This window comes from Papaver somniferum, chromosome 9 (assembly GCF_003573695.1).
Source record: "Papaver somniferum cultivar HN1 chromosome 9, ASM357369v1, whole genome shotgun sequence".
Taxonomy (NCBI): domain Eukaryota; kingdom Viridiplantae; phylum Streptophyta; class Magnoliopsida; order Ranunculales; family Papaveraceae; genus Papaver; species Papaver somniferum.
This window is the reverse complement of record NC_039366.1, coordinates 36,444,535-36,445,618: the sequence shown is the minus strand read 5'-3', so window position 1 is coordinate 36,445,618 and position 1,084 is coordinate 36,444,535.

Below are 1,084 nucleotides of genomic sequence, written 5' to 3'. Positions count from 1 at the left end.
ATCACATGCATAGATCAAGAAGATGGATATAGAAAAACATAGATGGTTTTGATGTTTACTAAGTGAACGGCGTTTCCCATATCTGTCTGAAGGCCTCCGCCAAAATGAACCTATCCTAATGGATTGAGATACTAGTCTGACTAATATCAACACACTGGCATATACAAGGGTACCAGTGGTCGATAACCTAACTCTAGGTCAACACAACTGGCATATACAAGGGTACCAGTGGTCGACTTTATTGAATTTATTCCTTTTGGTCAAATGGTCTGGTCTCAATTTCTTTCTTTCTTTTTTTTTTTTTTTTTTTTTTTTTTTTAACTACTTTTTTTTTCATCTCTTTTCTTTTTCAACTTTTTTTTTTTATGGTATCTCAATCACTCTAATTCACCCTAGCATTGGTAACAACTTGAATCGTGGGCCCCACCTATCACTTAGAGAAACATAGTTTAAAAACAAAATAAAATAAAAATAGAAGTGAAAAGGACTCAACGAGATATGGTGAAACTATCATGTTATTTCTAACACTGAGCTCTGTGCTTTTATGAATAGACTCTTTAGATGTTTCCATCTAATCAGATTGGTTCCTCAAACTCCTACAATCAAAATGCTTCCATCCACTTAGATTAGTTAGTGCAATCCTCAATAGGCATAAATTTCTAGGCTCTGGAGTTTATTTATTGCAAAAAGGTACAAAAAGTGTTTCTTCCCCACCCCCAAACTTAAATCTTACATTGTCCTCAATGTTCTAAGGATGAAAATAAAAGCATGAACAAGGAGAAACTATTACCACTGGAGGGAAAAGAAATAAGGAAGGATATTACCGTATCACATGAACGCGGGAGCCTCCCAGTAAATGCTAAATTTATAGTCATTAGCTAGACATCAAATACCTCAAAAAGAATTTTCACCTTCCAAAGTCGTATACCAATAGTCGAAATAATTGTGGGTCCATAAGACCAAATAGAACTGCCACAATAGGAGACAAATGCTCAAGATCAGAAAAATGAGCAGATAGAGCACAACCTGATCTAAAGTTTCTCGCAAGACAACTGGATTTATCTGAGGTGCCCACTTGGGCTTC